General features: G+C 39.3%; 2 non-coding genes across 2 annotated transcripts; both read left to right on the top strand.

Moving 5' to 3' along the window:
• Positions 1-18,512: 18,512 nt before the first annotated feature.
• LOC113893856 lies at positions 18,513-18,592 on the top strand. Its single transcript, XR_003511379.1, has one exon. It is a non-coding gene; the product is annotated as a small nucleolar RNA U2-19 (small nucleolar RNA).
• A 158-nt stretch (positions 18,593-18,750) lies between these two features.
• On the top strand, positions 18,751-18,822 carry LOC113893855. The gene has a single exon (XR_003511378.1). It is a non-coding gene; the product is annotated as a small nucleolar RNA U2-30 (small nucleolar RNA).
• The last annotated feature ends 2,245 nt before the right edge of the window (positions 18,823-21,067 follow it).

The raw sequence follows: 21,067 nt of genomic DNA, 5'->3' as shown, positions 1-21,067 counted from the left end.
GACAAGCCACCTGTACAAACCCACATACAGCGAGGAAATGCCACAACAAAGAGAACTCCACAAACTGCCAGAATACAGAAAGGACACCCCAAACTCAGCAATTTAAATAAGATGAAGAGACAGAGGAATACCCAGCAGATAAAGGAACAGGATAAATGCCCACCAAACCAAACAAAAGAGGAAGAGATAGGGACTCTACCTGATAAAGAATTCCAAATAATGATAGTGAAATTGATCCAAAATCTTGAAATCAAAATGGAATCACAGATAAATAGCCTGGAGACAAAGATTGAGAAGATGCAAGAAAGGTTTAACAAGGACCTAGAAGAAATAAAAAAGAGTCAATATATAATGAATAATGCAATAAATGAAATTAAAAACACTCTGGAGGCAACAAATAGTAGAATAACAGAGGCAGAAGATAGGATTACTGAATTAGAAGATAGAATGGTAGAAATAAATGAATCAGAGAGGATAAAAGAAAAACAAATTAAAAGAAATGAGGACAATCTCAGAGACCTCCAGGACAATATTAAACACTACAACATTCGAATTATAGGGGTCCCAGAAGAAGAAGACAAAAAGAAAGACCATGAGAAAATACTTGAGGAGATAATAGTGGAAAACTTCCCTAAAATGGAGAAGGAAATAATCACCCAAATCCAAGAAACCCAGAGAGCCCCAAACAGGATAAACCCAAGACACATATTAATCAAATTAACAAAGATCAAACACAAAGAACAAATATTAAAAGCAGCAAGGGAAAAACAGCAAATAACACACAAGGGAATTCCCATAAGGATAACAGCTGATCTTTCAATAGAAACTCTTCAAGCCAGGAGGGAATGGCAAGACATACTTAAAATGATGAAAGAAAATAACCTACAGCCCAGATTATTGTAGCAAGGATCTCATTCAAATATGAAGGAGAAATCAAAAGCTTTTCAGACAAGCAAAAGTTGAGAGAATTCAGCACCACCAAACCAGCTCTCCAACAATACTAAAGGATATTCTCTAGACAGGAAACCCAAAAACGATGTATAAATTCGAACCCAAAACAATAAAGTAAATGGCAATGGGATCAGTAATTACCTTAAACGTAAATGGGTTGAATGCCCCAACCAAAAGATAAAGACTGGCTGAATGGATACAAAACCAAGACCCCTACATATGTTGTCTACAAGAGACCCACCTCAAAACAGGGGACACATACAGACTGAAAGTGAAGGGCTGGAAAAAGATTTTCCATGCAAATAGGGACCAAAAGAAAGCAGGAGTAGCAATACTCATATCAGATAAAATAGACTTTAAAACAAAGGCTGTGAAAAGAGACAAAGATGGTCACTACATAATGATCAAAGGATCAATCCAAGAAGAAGATATAACAATTATAAATATATATGCACCCAACATGGGAGCACCGCAGTAAGACAAATGCTAACAAGTATGAAAGGAGAAATTAACAATAACACAATAATAGTGGGATACTTTAATACCCCACTCACACCTATGAATAGATCAACTAAACAGAAAATTAACAAGGAAACACAAACTTTAAACGATACAATAGACCAGTTAGACCTAATTGATATCTATAGGACATTTCATCCCAAAACAATGAATTTCACCTTTTTCTCAAGCGCACATGGAACCTTCTCCAGGATAGATTACATCCTGGTCCATAAATCTAGCCTTGGTAAATTCAAAAAAATTGAAGTCATTCCAAGCATCTTTTCTGACAACAATGCAGTAAGATTAGATGTCAATTACAGGAGAAAAACTACTTAAAATTCAAATATATGGAGGCTGAACAACACCCTGCTGAATAATCAACAAATCACAGAAGAAATCAAAAGAGAAATGAAAATATGCATAGAAACGAATGAAAATGAAAACACAACAACCCAAAACCTGTGGGACACTGTAAAAGCAGTGCTAAGGGGAAAGTTCATAGCAATAAAGGCATACCTCAAGAAACAAGAAAAAAGTCAAATAAATAACCCAACTGTACACCTAAAGCAACTAGAAAAGGAAGAAATGAAGAACCCCAGGGTTAGGAGAAGGAAAGAAATCTTAAAAATCAGGGCAGAAATAAATGCAAAAGAAACAAAGGAGACCATAGCAAAAATAAACAAAGCCAAAAGCCGGTTCTTTGAAAGGATAAATAAAATTGACAAACCATTAGCCAGACTCATCAAGAAACAAAGGGAGAAAAATCAAATCAATAAAATTAGAAATGAAAATGGAGAGATCACAACAGAAAACACACAAATATAGAGGATCATAAGAGACTACTATCAGCAATTATATGCCAATAAAATGGACAACGTGGAAGAAATGGACAAATTCTTATAAAAGTACAACTTTCCAAAACTGGACCAGGAAAAAATAGAAAATCTGAACAGACCCATCACAAGCACGGAAATTGAAACTGTAATCAGAAATCTTCCAGCAAACAAAAGCCCAGGTCCAGATGGCTTCACAGCTGAATTCTACCAAAAATTTAGAGAAGAGCTAACACCTATCCTGTTCAAACTCTTCCAGAAAATTGCAGAGGAAGGTAAACTTCCAAACTCATTCTATGAGGCCACCATCACCCTAATACTAAAACCTGACAAAGTTCCCACAAAAAAAGAAAACTACAGGCCAATACCACTGATGAACATAGATGCAAAAATCCTTAACAAAATTCTAGCAATCAGAATCCAACAACACATTAAAAAGATCATACACCATGACCAAGTGGGCTTTATCCCAGGGATGCAAGGATTCTTCAATATCCGCAAATCAATCAATGTAATACACTACATTAACAAATTGAAAAATAAAAACCATATGATTATCTCAATAGATGCAGAGAAAGCCTTTGACAAAATTCAACATCCATTTATGATAAAAACTCTCCAGAAAGCAGGAATAGAAGGAACATACCTCAACATAATAAAAGCTATATATGACAAACCCACAGCAAACATTATCCTCAATGGTGAAAAATTGAAAGCATTTCCTCTAAAGTCAGGAACAAGACAAGGGTGCCCACTTTCACCATTACTATTCAACATAGTTTTGGAAGTTTTGGCCACAGCAATCAGAGCAGAAAAAGAAATAAAAGGAATCCAAATTGGAAAAGAAGAAGTAAAACTCTCACTATTTGCAGATGACATGATCCTCTACATAGAAAACCCTAAAGACTCCACCAGAAAATTACTAGAACTAATCAATGAATATAGTAAAGTTGCAGGATATAAAATCAACACACAGAAATCCCTTGCATTCCTATACACTAATAATGAGAAAACAGAAAGAGAAATTAAGGAAACAATTCCATTCACCATTGCAACAGAAAGAATAAAATACTTAGGAATATACCTACCTAAAGAAACTAAAGACCTATATACAGAAAACTATAAAACACTGGTGAAAGAAATCAAAGAGGACACTAATAGATGGAGAAATATACCATGTTCATGGATTGAAAGGATCAATATAGTGAAAATGAGTATACTACCCAAAGCAATTTATAGATTCAATGCAATCCCTATCAAGCTACCAAGGGTATTTTTCACAGAGCTAGAACAAATAATTTCACAATTTGTATGGAAATACAAAAAACCTCGAATAGCCAAAGCTATCTTGAGAAAGAAGAATGGAAATGGAGGAATCAACCTACCTGACTTCAGGCTCTACTACAAAGCCACAGTCATCAAGACAGTATGGTACTGGCACAAAGACAGAAATATAGATCAATGGAACAAAATAGAAAGCCCAGAGATAAATCCACGCACATACGGACACCTTATCTTTGACAAAGGAGGCAAGAATATACAATGGGTTAAAGACAATCTCTTTAACAAGTGGTGCTGGGAAAACTGGTCAATCACTTGTAAAAGAATGAAACTAAAACACTTTCTAACACCATACACAAAAATAAACTCAAAATGGATTAAAGATCTAAACGTAAGACCAGAAACTATAAAACTCCTAGAGGAGAACATAGGCAAAACACTCTCCGACATACATCACAGCAGGATCCTCTATGACCCACCTCCCAGAATATTGGAAATAAAAGCAAAAATAAACAAATGGGATCTAATTAAAATTAAAAGCTTCTGCACATCAAAGGAAACTACTAGCAAGGTGAAAAGGCAGCCTTCAGAATGGGAGAAAATAATAGCAAATGAAGCAACTGACAAACAACTCATCTCAAAAATATACAAGCAACTCCTACAGCTCAACTCCAGAAAAATAAATGACCCAATCAAAAAATGGGCCAAAGAACTAAATAGACATTTCTCCAAAGAAGACATACAGATGGCTAACAAACACATGAAAAGATGCTCAACATCACTCATTATCAGAGAAATGCAAATCCAAACCACTATGAGGTACCATTTCACGCCAGTCAGAATGGCTGCAATCCAAAAGTCTACAAGCAATAAATGCTGGAGAGGGTGTGGAGAAAAGGGAACCCTCTTACACTGTTGGTGGGAATGCAAACTAGTACAGCCACTATGGAGAACAGTGTGGAGATTCCTTAAAAAACTGGAAATAGAACTGCCTTATGATCCAGCAATCCCACTGCTGGGCATACACACCGAGGAAACCAGAAGGGAAAGAGACACGTGTACCCCAATGTTCATCGCAGCACTGTTTATAATAGCCAGGACATGGAAGCAACCTAGATGTCCATCAGCAGATGAATGGATAAGAAAGCAGTGGTACATATACACGATGGAGTATTACTCAGCCATTAAAAAGAATACATTTGAATCAGTTTTAATGAGGTGGATGAAACTGGAGCCTATTATACAGAGTGAAGTAAGCCAAGAAGAAAAACACCAATACAGTATACTAACGCATATATATGGAATTTAGAAAGATGGTAACAATAACCCTGTGTACGAGACAGCAAAAGAGACACTGATGTATAGAACAGTCTTATGGACTCTGTGGGAGAGGGAAAGGGTGGGAAGATTTGGGAGAATGGCATTGAAGCATGTATAATATCATGTATGAAACGAGTCACCAGTCCAGGTTCGATGCACGATACTGGATGCTTGGGGCTGATGCACTGGGATGATCCAGAGGGATGGTATGAGGAGGGAGGAGGGAGGAAGGTTCAGGATGGGGAACACATGTATACGTGTGGCAGATTCATTTCGATATTTGGCAAAACTAACACAATATTGTAAAATTTAAAAATAAAATAACATAAAGAGTTGAGGTGACTGACTGAGAAATGTTGAGTGTGGTGAGAATTCAGGAAGGATTCTACTGACATGTACAAATGGTAATTTTAAAATGGATAACCAACAGGGACCTATTGTATACCACAGAAACTCTGCTCGATATCCTGTAATAACCTAAATGGGAAAATAATTTGAAAAAGAATATATGCATGTATACGTATAAGTGAATCATTTTGCTGTACACCTGAAACTAACACAACATTGTTAGTTGTGCTAATCAACACTACTCCAATATAAAAGTTAAAAAAAAAAATTTACTTTCAGTGAGAATGGATTTTAGTAATACATGAGCATTAGGGAAAACAGGGTATGGGATAAAAACGTTATTTATTACTCAGGCCATGACAAACCTCCACCCTTGATCCTTAAGTTTTCTTACTGGTAAAACAGGAGTGTTATAGGGGCTAGTGCAAGGAATCATGAGGCCTTGAGCCTTGTAACAGCAGCAGCAGAGCCTTGTAATCTTCTATTATGAACTTTATGCCTTGAAGGCTTTCTTTACTGACAGGGTATTGATTAATTCTGGGAAGAGGTTTTGAGAGACCTATTTGAATTTTGATGGGAGATGCACTGTAAATTTTGCCAACATCATTTGGAGATTTTACCTATAAGGATGGTAGTTGATTCAATAGAGACAAATGATGGATGTTTCCAGAATCAGCTCCAGTACTACCAGAAATAGAACAAGTAAAAGATGTCAAAATATCATTTAATTCACCTAATGGTTTACTTTGATGACTACTGTCAAATTCTAGAATTATTTCTTCCTTTTGGGAGAAAGAAATTCTGGTATAATACTTCTAAGAAGTCTCAAATACAGAATGAATATCGGAATGGACAGGGGCAGAGTTCCTAAGGAAAAAAAGGTGTGTCTCTCTCAAAGGGTCTAAACCAAGGTCTAAACCTATTCAGTTCAGAGACAGGCCCTCTTGAGGTTCATTAAAGATCTCCACTATTTGAACTGTTTTAGTTCTCTGTGCAGTGGCTGCTCTACAGTAGTGGGATTGAGCATCAAGAATGTGGCTACAGTGTCGGTTAGGACTATAAGAAATTCATCCCCAATCTGGAGAAATGTTTCTCAAAGTTGGTTAAGAAGGAGGGTTGGAAAGAGCACCTGTAGTTCCTTGGAGCCCCATCCGTAAGAGTTGGGAGGAAGTTGGAAAGTGCTTAAATTTGGAACAGCCTCTTTCCCAATATCCTGGATCTTTGCAAAAATAGCAGAAAATAGGAGGGTTTTGATTTCATTTAGGAGCCTTCATTTTCCAGAGTTGAAGATTAAGAATTTTGGCAGTCTTCCTTAGAGACAACTCATCTAGAGAGTATAAGAGAGCTGCTTTACCAGATTAATGAAATCTGGAGTGGACATAGTTTCTGATTCCATCCTGGTCCTTTTTACTAAGAGGGAAAGCTCCTGGTTTACCCCTTAATAAATATAGAATTAAAAACTACCTTGGAAGAAAGACCAGAATTGTCTTTAAAAACAATCTGAAGTTGATTAAAGTCGTGATGAACACGTTCATCAGTTTTTTGTGTGGAAGCCTGAATTTGGTTCCAATCAACAGGCTTTGGAAAAGCCCTGGGCTCAAGGCCTCAGACAAGAGCTGTCTGCATTGAAAAATAAACAAATGGAATCTGCGTGTGTGCATGCTGACACTTCAGTTGTGTCTGACTCTTTTCCACCCTGTGGACTGTAGCTCACCAGGCTCCTCTGCCCATGGAATTTTCCAGGCAAGAATACTGGAGTGGGTTGCCATGCCCTCATCCAGAGGATCTTCCCTACCCAGGGATCAAACCTGCATCTCTCCTGCAATGGCAGGTGGGGTTTTTGTACCACTAGCTCCACCTGGGAAGCCCCAAATAGAACCTAATTAGACTTAAAAAAATTTGCACAGCAAAGAAAACATGAACAAAATGAAAAGACAACCTACTGAACGGGAGAAAATATTTCTTGATTATACGACCAATAAGAGGTCATCCAAAATATATAACATCCAAAATATATAAACAGTTCATACAACTTAACATCAAAAAAAAGCCCAACCTGATTAAAAAATGAGAAAACCTGAATAGACAAAAAGCATACAGGTGACTAGCAAACACATGAGAAGATGGTCAACATCATTAATCATCAGAGAAAGACAAATTAAACCGCAATGAGATATTACCTCACACCCGACAGAATGGCTCTTATCAAAAAAGACACAAGTAACAAATACTGGCAAGGATATGGAAAAAAGAGAACTCTTGTGCACTGATGATGGAAATACAAATCAGTGTAGCCACTGTGGAAAACAGAACAAGCTAGTGGTTATCACTGGGGAGAGGTGTATATGCCTGCTCAGTCACTCAGTCATGTCTGACTCTTTGTGACCCTATGGACTGTAGCCTGCCAGGCTCCTCTGTCCACGGAATTCTACGGGCAAGAATACTGGAGTGGGTTGTCATTTCCTCCTCCTTGTGTCAGGGAATCTTCCTGACGCAAGGATGAAACCTGCATCTCCTGCATTGCAGACAGATTCTTTGCCACTGAGCCAAAGACTGAGGAAGCCCAGAGGGGAATATTTGTTAATGTTGTTCAGTTGCTAAGCACGTCTGACTCTGCTGCCCCATGAACTGCAGCATGCCAGGCTTCCTTGTCCTTCACTATCACCTGAAGTTTGCTCAAATTCATGTCCACTGGGTTGGTGATGCTATCTAACCATCTCGTCCTGTCACTTCCTTCTCCTCCTACCCTCAATCTTTCCCAACACCAGGGTGTTTTCCAGTGAGTTGGCTCTTTGCATCAGGTAGCCAAAGTATTGGGACTTCAGCTTCAGCATCAGTCCTTTCAATGAATATTTCAGGGTTAATTTCCTTTAGGATTGACTGGTTTGGCCTCCTTGCAGTCCAAGGGACTCTCAAGAGTCTTCTCCAGTGGGAGAAGAAGAGGGTGGGACGATTTGAGAGAATAGCATTGAAACATATGCATTGCCACATGTGAAACAGATAACCAGTATGAGTTTGATGTATGATGCAGGACACACAAAGCCGGTACTCTGTGACAACCTGGAGGGATAAGGTGCAGAGGTGGGAGGGAGGTGATACATGTATACCTATGGCCGGTTCATACTGATGTATGGCAAAAACCATCACAATATTGTAAAGTAATTATCCTCCAATTAAAATAAAATAAATTAAAAAATTGAAAAAAAAGTCTCCTCCAGCACCACAATTTAAAAGCATCAATTTTTGGTGCTCAGCTTTCTTTATGGTCCAATTCTCATATCCGTACATGACTACTGGAAAAATCATAGCTTTGACTATAAGGACCTTTGTCAGCAAAGTGACGTCTCTGTTTTTTAATATGCTGTCTAGGTTTGTCATAGCTTTCCTTCCAAGAAGCAAGTGTCTTTCAATTTCATGGTTGCAGTTACCACCCACAGTGATTTTGGAATCCAACGGAATAAAATCTTTCACTGCTTCCACTTTTTCCCCTTCTATTTGCCATGAAATGATAGAACCAGATGCCATAATCTTAGTTTTTTGAATATTGAGTTTTAAGCCAGCCTTTTCACTCTCATCTTTCACTGTAATCAAGAGGTTCTTTAGTTCTTTAGAAAAGGATATAGCCAATATTTTATAATAACTATAAATGGACTATAACCTTTAAAAATTGTGAATTTAAAAAATTTTGCTATACTGTAACATATCAACTATACTATACATCAACTATATCTCAATAAGAAAAGAAATTTATAAAAAATAAACTGTCTGCATTTTAAGGACCAAAATAAGGTGGTCACCAGGCCTAGACTAGAACTATGAGGTCACTAAGGGTCATGGAGCACACACACAGACATGCGCGCACACACACACACACAACTTGAATCAGGAAAGACCCCCTTCCTCCTATAATGTCCCTCCAACACCCTCTCCTGGCCTCTCCTGGCAATGCATAATTTAAGAAACTGCTTGTTGAACAGTCCAGTCCAAAGTCACAGAGCAGTTTCTGAAGAATGAATTTGGAGTTCGGCGACAATAAATTGGTAGTTGGTACAGACAATGTATTGTTCCAATACCAGTTAGTGAATATTCATTCTTTTCTAAGTTATTTAAAACATTATCCTTACATTTTCATATATTCATGGTTTCGTTCAGGGATTCTGTATCCTACAAAGCTATTTGCAAATCTCTGTATTAGTACCACACAATTGTTTTGTTTTTTCTCTCCTTCTTCCCACTTTGGACAGTATTTTTCTCACAGTTCCAATGCCACCTTCTCCCTGTTGCGTGCCTTTATTACAGATTCCTGGATCACAGAATAAACTTTCCCAGAGTCTCAGGTCTTTACTGGCCGATACGGTCTTTTCTTCTATTTTCCCAGGAAGGAGAGGCTTAGGAAACAAGGCCAAACTGGCAAGACCAAGATGAAGCCAGAACATGATATTCTGTACCCCACACTTCTAGCCAGCACTATCTATGACCTTTGGAGAAATCTTTGTTTTTTTTTCCAGCTGCTCTGGGTCTTCATTGCAGCTTGCAAGCTTCTCTACTTGCTGAGCACAGGTCCTAGAGCACTGGCTAATAACACAGGTATAGTTGCCACAAGGCAGGTGGGATCTTAGTACGCTGACCAGGGATCAAACCCAAGTCTCCTGCATTAGAAGGCAGGTTCTTAACCTCTGGACCACCAGGGAAGTCTCAGTACCACATGGATTTATCACTATAGAAAAACGAGTTTTGACACTTGTTGAGGCAAATTTCCCCTCATTGTTGCTTTTCAATTATTTTTGTAATATTCCCAAGCATTTTTTTCCAGGTGTTCTTTATTATCAACTTGCCAAATCCAGTTGGTTTACATTAAATTCACTTGTTAACATGGATAGATTTACAATATCAGCCTTCCTAAATACTTAAAAATAAAATTCCTTAAAAAAAAATTAGCCACTGTGGAAAACAGTATGACTTAAAAAATTAAACAAAATTACCATATGATCCAGCAATTCCACTTCTAGGTATGTAGCCAAAAGAATTGAAATTCAGGGCTCAAACAGCTATTTGTACATTCATGTTCATAGGAACAAAGCAACCTAAATATTTACAGGTGGATGAAAGGATAAATAAATGTGATATATATATACAATTGAATATATTCAATCTTTAAGAAGGGATGAAACTCTGATATATGCTATAACATGGATAACCCTAAAAGACACTGTGTTTAAGTGAAATGAGCCAGTCACAAAAGGACAAAAATCATATGACTCCACTTACATGAGGTACCTAAAATATGCAAATTCATAGGGACAGAAAGTAGAAAAGTGGTTACCAGGGTATGGAGGAAGGGGAAATGGGAAGTTCATACTTAACGAGTACAGAGTTTCAGGTGGGAAAAATGAAAAAGTTCTGGTGACAGATGGTGGTAATGGTTGCACAACAATATGAATGCAAAAGTTATGACCAACCTAGACAGCATATTGAAAAGCAGAGACATTACTTTGTCAACAAAGGTCTGTCTAGTCAAGGCTATGGTTTTTCCAGTGGTCATGTATGGATGTGAGAGTTGGACTATAAAGAAAGCTGAGCGCCGAAGAATGGATGCTTTTGAACTGTGGTGTTGGAGAAGACTCTCGAGAGTCCCTTGGACTGCAAGGAGATCCAACCAGTCCATCCTAAAGGAGATCAGTCCTGGGTGTTCATTGGAAGGACCGATGCTGAAGCTGAAACTCCAATACTTTGGCCACCTAATGTGAAGAGCTGACTCATTGGAAAAGACCCTGATGCTGGGAAAGATTGAGGACAGGAGGAGAAGGGGATGACAGAGGATGAGATGGTTGGATGGCATCACCGACTCAATGGACATGGATTTGTGTGGACTCTGGGAGTTGGTGATGGACAGGGAGGCCTGGTGTGCTGCGGTTCATGGGGTCGCAAAGGGTCGGACATGACTGAACAACTGAACTGAACTGAACTGAATGCTACTGAACTGTACATTTTCTTTCTTTCTTTTTTTTTTTCACAACAGCTGTTAGTAATTTATTTATGGTTACATGTGTCAAGGCAGTATAAAAACCAACATTTCGTCCTCACTAACAACCCAATTATGATGCAGAAATGTGTTACAAAGAAAATAGTTCCTCTGAGACCCAGAGAGAAAGGAAAAGGTGGTATGCTAATCTCATTTCAACCAGAGAGTGCATTTTTCTGTTTTCCTAAAAAAGTCCTGGTTGATATAAGTTGCTCCATTTTCTACCTAAGCAAAATGGTGCCCAAGGACAACACAAACCTGTAAGCGGCAGACTGGAGCTTTTGCTTTGGTTGTTTTGTTTTCTTTTTGGCCATGCTGCATGGCATATGGGATCTTAGTTCCCCAACCAGGAATCAAACCTGTATCTCCTGCATTGGAAGCATGGAGGCTTAACCACTGGACTGCCAGGGAAGTCCCCAGAGCTGGAGTTTGAACCCTGGTCTATGTGATGTTAGAGTTCATTTTCTTTCAAGTTGCCCTATTGCCACAGTCTGAGGCAACTGCTGCTGCTGCTGCTAAGTCGCTTCAGTCGTGTCCGACTCTGTGCGACCCCATAGATGGCAGCCCACCAGGCTCCCCCGTCCCTTGGATTCTCCAGGCAAGAACACTGGAGTGGGTTGCCATTTCCTTCTCCATGAACTGTACATTTTCAATGATTCAAATGGTAGACCTTATGTTGTATATATTTTATGACAATAATAATAAAATGTGCACTTTTTTATTAATTATAAAATGATACACATGCAATATGAAAATATAGGAAACATGAAAAAAGTTATCCATAGTCCTATCAGAGATGATATTTAAATTACTGATGTGTTTCCTTCTAGTTTTTAAATAATGTTTATACATACATGGTTGAGATTATGCTTACTATGCAACTTTGTATCCTGCCTTTTTAACTGAAGCACTTTCCTTATGAATTAAACTTCTTCAAAATATCATTATAAGGAGTTCCAAAATGGTGGAACGAAGGAGTAGGTGGTCATGTAGTGCATCTCTCTCCACAGATGCATCAGGAATCTATCTACAGACACAACAGTTCTCACAGAACACTGGCTAATATTAGCCAGGGTCCTTGACCACCGGAAAGGGCCGTATGGATCCATGCATAACTGGGTAGGACGAAAGTTAGAAGGGAGTAGAAGAGCAAGCAGGACAGAACCTGAACCCCAGGGTCGGGGAGCTGAAGCAGAGAATGGATTATTGCATCTGGGGAAATCAACTGGGACAGAAGGGAAGCATTTGAGGCTATTGGAGGAAGATGACGCAGCTGATCTGTGACAGTCTGGATAGAGTAAGAATCACACAGACAATCTGTACCCCACAAACTGTACATACCCTGGGCTGGAACACATGTGTACTGGTGTGCACAGGGGCGAAGCTAGAGCATGGGGATTGGAGAGCAAGCCTGGGGCAAGGACTGCTGTTGGCTGTAAGGAGATGACCCAAGGAAACAGGATGGAGGAAATCTGCAACAAGAAATGCCTTTGGAGGAAAACTGAACTGTCATGAAAGCAGGGCACTACTACTGAGTTATGTGCAAGGGTTGGAGCCCAAGAAGGACCAGCCAGAGCTGTCTCTTGTGTGCCTGCTGCCAGAAGCTAAAAAAGGCTCCTTGTAGAGCCACATATCTTGCACCATGGTCACCAGCTTCCCTGCACACCTGGCACCATTGGGCCCCCCACGATTCAAGCAGCCATGCCACTTCCATGCCCTATCCTCATTGGGGCAGACCCACGTCCTTCAGGGCAGCCTCAAGAGCAGACTCTTGTGGGTGGCCTACATTCAGAGGTGGGGCTAAAACCACAACTGAGTTCCAGCAGTGGAGTAGCTAAGGAAGAGGATTGAAAAGTTTTCCATCACCTGCACAAATTGAAGATTAAATCCACATGATTAACTAGGTAGACTCTGTGTCTATGGAAAATGTGAAAGGACAGTGAGTGTTCCCACAGAGAAAACACTCTAGCTCTGGCAGCTGTGGACATTGGAGGCAAGCACACACAAGAGTAAGGACAAGATTAATGTCCAAGCTGTCCCCACAGGTCCCACAGTAGATCCAGAGACCAGCTCTCCCCAGCATTGGAAGGGCTCCAAGCAAGGCAGAGGTGGGCTGTGGCTCATGGTGGGGCAAGGACACTGACAGTTGGAACCCTAAGAAAACATTTATTATTATTATTATGTTTTGATTCATGCTGTTGTTGATTCTGGGTTTTTTCCCCCTGTTGTGATGGTTACTTTTATTACTATTATTATTTCTGTTTAAGTTTACAGGATTTTTTCAAAATACTTTTTATTATTTTATGTATTTCTACTTTTACTTTGGCTTTCTGCTGTTCCGTGTTTTTGTTATTGTTGTTGTTTTGGTTCTTTTTGTTGTTGTAGTTGTTTAATACATATAGATCTTTTTTACATATAATTCTATTTTAACTTTGCCTTTCTGTTCTTTCTTTTCTAAATCATTTTTGTCTGTTTTGTTTTCTTTGCTTTATTTCTCAGTTGGCATTCTGCTTTGGTTTTGTTTTCCATTTGTGTTTTAGTTAGTTTTCTTTTTAATTGGCCAATTTCATTTTTGGTTTCTCTTTTTCATCTGGTTGCTCTCTTGTACTTTGTTTTCTTTGGTTCAGTTTTGGTTCTTGTGTGTGCGTGTGTGTGTGTGTGTGTGTGTGTTCCTTTGTCTTTGTTTCTGTTTATTTCTATTTGGTTCCTTTTTCTTTTACCATGTGCCTGGGTTTCATTTTGTGTGTGTGTGTGTGTGTATTTGCTTTTTTGTATTTTTAAATCTCCTTTATTACCATGACAAAGAGCTTGTGGGGTCTTGGTTTGGTTACCAAAAGTCGGGCCTGAGCCTCTGGGGTGGGAGCACCAAGTCCAGGACACTAGACCACCAAAGATTCCTGGCCCCAGAGAATATTAATCAGTGAGAACTCCCACAAAGTCCTCCTTCCAAATCCAAGACCTGGTTCCACTAAACTGCCTGTAGCACCCAGCACTGAATACCTCACCCAAACAATAAACAAGACAGGAACACAAACCCAGCAATCAGCAGACAGATTGGCTAAAGTCATACTAAGCCCACAAACACCCCAAACACATCACCTGACATGGCCCTGACATGTCACATGACATCACCTGACATGGAGGAAGAAAGTTACCTCCATCTACCAGGACACAGATGCAAATCCCCACCACCATGAACCCTACACAAGCCTCTGGACCAACCTCACCCACCAGGGACAGAGAACAGAAGCAAGAACTACAACCCTGTAGCCTGAGGACAGGAGACATCAAACACAGTAAATTAAACAAAATGTAAAGACAGAGAAATATCATACAGGTGAAGGATCAAGGTAAAAACCCATAAGACCAAATAAATGGAGAGGAAATAGGCAAACTACCTGAAAAGAAATACAGAACAGTACTAGTAAAGATCCAAAATCTTGAACATAGATTGGAGAAGATGAAATAAACATCTAAAAAGGATCTAGAAGAAATGAAGAATAAACAAACAGTGATGAACAACATAATTACTGAAAGTAAAAAATACTTCATAAGGAATAAATAGCAGAATACTGAGGTAGAAGAACGGATAAAAGAGTTGGAAGATAGAATGGTGGAAATAAATGCTGAAGAATCAAATAAAGAAAAAAGAATGAATAGAATTGAGGACAGTCTCAGAGACCTCTGGGACAATATTAAATGCACCAACATTCTAACTATAGGGGTCCCAGATAAAGAATAGAAAGAGAAAGGGTCTGAGAAAATATTTGGAGAGATTATAATCAAAAACTTCCCTAACATGGAAAAGGAAACAATTAAGTCCAGGAAGCACAAAGTTCCATACAGGATAAACCCAAGGAGAAACATGCCAAGACACATATTAATCAACCTAACAAAAATTAAGCACAAAGAAAAATATTAAAAGCAGCAAGGGAAAAAAGACAAATAACATACAAGGGAACCTCCATATGGTTAACAGCTGATCTTTCAGCAGAAACTCTGCAAGCCAGAAAGGAGTGGCAGGATATATTCAAAGTAATGCAAGGGAAAAACCTACAACCAAGATTACTCTACCCAGCAAGGATCTCATTCAGATTTGATGGAGAACTCAAAAGCTTTACAGACAGGCAAAAGTTAAGAGAACTCAGCATCACCAAACCAGCTTTACAACAAATGCTAAAGGAAGTTCTTTAGGCAGGAAAAACAAGAGGAGAAAAAGATCTACAAAAACAAATGCAAAAAATTTAAGAAAATATTAATAGGAGCATATATATCAATAATTACTTTAAGTATAAATGGATTAAATGCACCAACCAAAAGACACAGATTGGCTGAGTGGATACAAAAATAAGACCTGTATATATACTGTCTACAAGAGATCCACTTCAGGGGCTTCCCTGGTGGCTCAGTGGTTAAGAATCCACCTTGCAATGCAGTGGAGGTGGGTTTGATCCCTGGTCAGGGAACTAAAATCCCACATGCCACAGAGCAATTAAGCCCATGTGCTGTAACTACTGAGCTCATGTGCTCCAGAGCCCATGCACCACAACTAAAGAGTTCATGTGTTGTGATGAAAGATCCCACATTACACAACAAAGATCTTTCATGCTGCAACTAAGAGCCAACACAGTCAAATAAATATTTTAAAAAGAGAGACCCACTTCAGACCTAAGGACACATATAGACTGAAAGTGAGGGGATGGACAAAGATATTCCATGCAAATGGAAATCAAAAGAAAATTGGAGTAGCAATACTCATATCAGACAAAATAGATTTTAAAATAAAGACAATTACAAGAGACTTGAGAGTCCCCTGGACAGCAAGGAGAACAAACCAGTCAATCTTAAAGAACATCAAACCTGAATATTCATTGGAAGGACTTATACTGAAGCTGAAGCTCCAGTACTTTGGCCACCTGATGCCAAGAGCGAACTCATTGGAAAAGATCTTAACGCTGGGAAAGATTGAGGGCAGGAGGAGAAGGGGGCAACAGAGGATGAGATGGTTGGATGGCAAACTCAATGGAGATGAGTTTGAGCAAATTCTGGGAGATAATGAAGGACAAGGAAGCCTGGTGTGCTGTAGTCCATGGAATCACAAAGAGACACAACTGTGTGACTGAACAACAACAACAAGAAACAATGAAGGACACTACATAATGATCAAGGGATCAATCTAAGAATGTGTGTGTGTGCTTAATTGCTCAGTCATATCTAACTCTTTGGAACCCCATGGATTGCAGCCCACCAGGATTCTCTGTCCCTGAGGAATATCCCTGGTTGCCATATCCTCCTCCAAGGGATCTTCCCAACCTAGAGATCAAATCCAGATCTCCCATACTACAGGCAATTCTCTACCAACTGACCCATCAGGGAAGCCCCAGTTTAAGAATAAGATGGCTAACAAACACATGAAAAGATGCTCAACATCACTCATTATCAGAGAAATGCACATCAAAACCACTATGAGGTACCATTTCACGCCAGTCAGAATGGCTGCGATCCAAAAGTCTACAAGCAATAAATGCTGGAGAGCGTGTGGAGAAAAGGGAACCCTCTTACACTGTTGGTGGGAATGCAAACTAGTACAGCCACTATGGAAAACAGTGTGGAGATTTCTTAAAAAACTGGAAATAGAACTGTCTTATGATCCAGCAATCCCACTGCTGGGCATATACACTGAGGAAACCAGACGGGAAAGAGACACATGTACCCCAATGTTCATCGCAGCACTGTTTATAATAGCCAGGACATGGAAGCAACCTAGATGTCCATCAGCAGATGAATGGATAAGAAAGCTGTGGTACATATACACAATGGAGTATTACTCAGCCATTCAAAAGAATACATTTGAATCAGTTCTAATGAGGTGGATGAAACTGGAGCCTATTATACAGAGTGAAGTAAGCCAAGAAGAAAAACACCAATACAGTATACTAACGCATATATATGGAATTTAGAAAGATGGTAACAATAACCCTGTGTATGAGACAGCAAAAGAGACACTGATGTATAGATCAGTCTTATGGACTCTGTGGGAGAGGGAGAGGGTGGGGAGATTTGGGAAAATGGCATTGAAACATGTATAATATCATGTATGAAACGAGTCGCCAGTCCAGGTTCGATGCACGATACTGGATGCTTGGGGCTGGTGCACTGGGATGACCCAGAGGGAGGGTATGGGAAGGGAGGAGGGAGGAGGGTTCAGGATGGGGAACACAGGTATACCTGTGGCGGATTCATTTCAATATTTGGCAAAACTAATACAAAATTGTAAAGTTTAAAAATAAAATAAAATTTAAAAAAATAAATTTAAAAAAAAGAATAAGATGTAACAATTATAAATATTTATGCACCCAACACAAAAGCACCTCAATATATAAGACAAATGCTAACATATATAAAAGGAGAAATCAACAGTAACACAATAATAGTGTGGGACTTTATTACCCCACTTACACCAATGGACAGATTATCCAAATAAAAAATTAATAAGGAAATGCAAACCTTAAATCACACATTATACCAGATGGACCTAATTGATATTTATAGGACATTCCATTGAAAAGCAGCAGAATACACTTTTTTTTTTTTTTTAGTACATGGAACATTCTCAAGGACAGATCACATCTTGGGTCACAAATCAAGCCTCAGTAAATTTAAGAAAATTTAAATCACATTAAGCACCTTATCTGATCACATCAACATGAGATTAGTTATCAGTTACAGTGGAAAAATTGTAAAAAACACAAACACATGGACACTAAATAATATACTTCTAAATAACCAAGTGATCACTGAAGAAGTCAAAGAGAAAATAAGAAAAAAGAACATAGAAACAAATGACAATGAAAACATGACAATCAAAAACCTATCAGTTCAGTTCAGTTCAGTTGCTCAGTTGTGTCCGACTCTTTGCGACCCCATGAATCTCAGCACGCCAGGCCTCCCTGTCCATCACCAACTCCCAAAGTTTACTCAGACTCACGTCCATCGAGTCAGTGATGCCATCCAGCCATCTCTACCTCTGTCGTCCCTTTCTCCTGCCCCCGATCCCTCCCAGCATCAGGGTCTTTTCCAATGAGTCAACTCTTTGCATGAGGTGGCCAAAGTACTGGAGTTTCAGCTTTAGCATCATTCCTTCCAAAGAAATCCCAGGGCTGATCTCCTTCAGAATGGACTGGTTGGATATCTTTGCAGTCCAAGGGATCCTCAAGAGTCTTCTCCATTCTCTGAGATCTGCTCTTACTGAAGTGGATCAGTGATGAAAGTAGCCAAATCTGAGCATCAGAAGACCACCCAGTGTATCTGATGCATGATCTCTGTAGTTCTGAGAAGCAAAAGAAAAATTTTAAATAAGGGGTATGAAGGGGTGGGTGCGTGTGTGTGTGTGTGTGTGTGTGTGTGTATAGGTGACTGGATAATTAAGGGGCTTATTGGTGGGTAAGTGAGAGTTGGTTGTGGGTGTGCTTGTATGAAAGGCTGATCAATTCTGACCAATGATGAAAAGATTTTACTGCAGGACTTTATACAGTTATGAAGGTTTCTACACTTGATCTGAGCTCAGAATTTAAAAAAAAAAAAAAAAAAATGAGTCTTCTCCAACACCACAGTTCAAAAGCATCCATTCTTCGGCGCTCAGCTTTCTTCACAATCCAAATCTCACATCCACACATGACCACAGGAAAAACAATAGCCTTGAGTAGACAGACTTTTGTTGGCAAAGTAATGTCTCTGCTTTTCAATATACTATCTAGGTTGGTCATAACTTTTCTTCCAAGGAGTAAGCGTCTTTTAATTTCATGGCTTCACTCACCATCTGCAGTGATTTTGGAGCCTCCAAAAATAAAGTCGGACACTGTTTCTACTGTTTCCCCATCTATTTCCCATGAAGTGATGGGACCAGATGCTATGATCTTCGTTTTCTGAATGTTGAGCTTTAAGCCAACTTTTTCACTCTCCACTTTCACTTTCATCAAGAAGCTGTTTAGTTCCTCTTCACTTTCTGCCATAAGGGTGGTGTCATCTGCTTATCTGAGGTTATTGATATTTCTCCCAGCAATCTTGATTCCAGCTTGTGCTTCTTCCAGCCCATTGTTCCTCATGATGTACTCTGCATATAAGTTAAATAAGCAGGGTGACAATATACAGCCTTGACGTACTCTTTTTCCTATTTGGAACCAGTCTGTTGTTCCATGTCCAGTTCTAACTGTTGCTTCCTGACCTGCATACAGATTTCTCAAGAGGCAGGTCAGGTGGTCTGGTATTCCCATCTCTTTCAGAATTTTCCACAGTTTATTGTGATCCACACAAACGCTTTGGCATAATCAATAAAGCAGAAATAGATGTTTTTCTGGAACTCTCTTGCTTTTTCAATGATCCAACGGATGTTGGCAATTTGATCTCTGGTTCTTCTGCCTTTTCTAAAACCAGCTTGAACGTCTGGAAGTTCACAGTTCACGTATTGCTGAAGCCTGGCTTGGAGAATTTTGAGCATTACTTTACTAGCATGTGAGATGAGTGCAATTGTGTGGTAGTTTGAGCATTCTTTGGCATTGCCTTTCTTTGGGATTGGACTAAAAACTGACCTTTTCCAGTCCTGTGGCCACTGCTGAGTTTTCCAAATTTGCTGGCATATTGAGTGCAGCACTTTCACAGCATCATCTTTCAGGATTTGAAATAGCTCCACTGGAATTCCATCACCTCCACTAGCTTTGTTCGTAGTGATGCTTCGTAAGGCCCACTTGACTTCACATTCCAGGATATCTGGCTCTAGGTGAGTGATCACACCATCGTGATTATCTGGGTCATGAAGATCTTTTTTGTACAGTTCTTCTGTGTATTCTTGACACCTCTTCTTAATATCTTCTGCTTCTGTTAGGTCCATACCATTTCTGTCCTTTATCAAGCCCATCTTTGCATGAAATGTTCCCTTGGTATCTCTCATTTTCTTGAAGAGATCTCTAGTCTTTCCCATTCTGTTGTTTTCCTCTATTTCTTTGCATTGATCGCTGAGGAAGGCTTTCTTATCTCTTCTTGCTATTCTTTAGAACTCTGCCTTCAGATGCTTATATCTTTCCTTTTCTCCTTTGCTTTTTGCTTCTCTTCTTTTCACAGCTCTTTGTAAGGCCTCATCAGACAGCCATTTTGCTTTTTTGCATTTCTTTTCCATGGGGATGGTCTTGATCCCTATCTCCTGTACAATGTCATAAACCTCGGTCCATAGGTCATTAGGCAGTCTATCAGATCTAGTCCCTTAAATCTATTTCTCACTTCCAGTGTATAATCATAAGGGATTTGATTTAGGTCATACCTGAATGGTCTAGTGGTTTTCCTACTTTCTTCAATTTCAGTCTGAATTTGGCAATAAGGAGTTCATGATCTGAGCCACAGTCAGCTCCCAGTCTTGTTTTTGCTGACTGTATAGAGCTTTTCCATCTTTGGCTGCAAAGAATATAATCAGTCTGATTTTGGTGTTGACCATCTGGTGATGTCCATGTGTAGAGTCTTCTCTTGTGTTGTTGGAAGACGGTGTTTGCTATGACCAGTGCGTTCTCTTGGCAAAACTCTGTTAGTCTTTGCCCTGCTTCATTCCATATTCCAAGGCCAAATTTGCCTGTTACTCCAGGTGTTTCTTGACTTCCTACTTTTGCATTCCAGTCCCCTATAATGAAAAGGACATCTTTTTTGGGTGTTAGTTCTAAAAGGTCTTGTAGGTCTTCATAGAACCATTCAACTTCAGCTTCTGCATTACTAACTCAATGAAACTAAGCATTACTGGTTGGGGCATAAACTTGGATTACTGTGATAT

This window comes from Bos indicus x Bos taurus, chromosome 5, assembly GCF_003369695.1.
Source record: "Bos indicus x Bos taurus breed Angus x Brahman F1 hybrid chromosome 5, Bos_hybrid_MaternalHap_v2.0, whole genome shotgun sequence".
NCBI classification, from domain to species: domain Eukaryota; kingdom Metazoa; phylum Chordata; class Mammalia; order Artiodactyla; family Bovidae; genus Bos; species Bos indicus x Bos taurus.
Note: the sequence above shows the minus strand (reverse complement) of the source record. Positions and strands in the feature narration are given on the sequence as shown.